Raw genomic sequence first — 797 nt, 5'->3', positions numbered from 1 at the left:
GTCCACTTTAGACATTCTATTAACAGTAAGTAACTTTGCAACTACATGTCAACTAGCAGTTAGTAGAGTATTAGTAGACTGTCTGCTTGCAGTGTGCATGTCAACTAGCAGTCATTAGAGTATTAGACTGTCTGCTTAATATCTGCTCAGACTTGATGGTTCCCAACAGACTACTCTACTGACTACTTTACAAGTAGCGGGAGACCAGGGATGGCTGTAATACTTTTTGTTTAAGCATCAGTAACTCAGTAGCTGTTTGTGCTAGATGTCTCAAATTTTGATACATGGTAGCCACATGTGTCTACTCCAATTAAAACTCACTTGTATGTGTAGGGGGAGACCGGGGCAATTGTAACATTTTTTACATTTTACTTCATAACTCACAGATTACTTGAAATACACTAGTCATCTTTTTATTATAGAAATATAGGTGCACTAACTAATAATACAATTGATATAGTTTTTACTAATAAGGACAAGACTATACTATTAAGTTAAATGCAAGAAGTCAGAGTGTCACAATATATATATATATATATATATTTTTTATTTATTTTATGTAGTTACAAAGTTACTTATAGTTAGTAGAATGTCTAAAGTGGACTATCGAAATAAAGTGTAACCAATAATTGTATTGTATCCACAACTCAATGATTGCTATGCAAAAAAATATTCTTGTTTAATATATATATATATATGTATATATATATACCATATTAACATGGTGCAGCATAATTTTATTTAAATAAGCTTAAGCATCTACAACTTTGATTTGATTTAATTTATATATCAAATAT

Source organism: Sinocyclocheilus rhinocerous, unplaced genomic scaffold, assembly GCF_001515625.1.
Source record: "Sinocyclocheilus rhinocerous isolate Xijiao unplaced genomic scaffold, SAMN03320098_v1.1 scaffold348, whole genome shotgun sequence".
Classification (NCBI taxonomy): domain Eukaryota; kingdom Metazoa; phylum Chordata; class Actinopteri; order Cypriniformes; family Cyprinidae; genus Sinocyclocheilus; species Sinocyclocheilus rhinocerous.
This window is presented reverse-complemented; position numbering follows the sequence as displayed.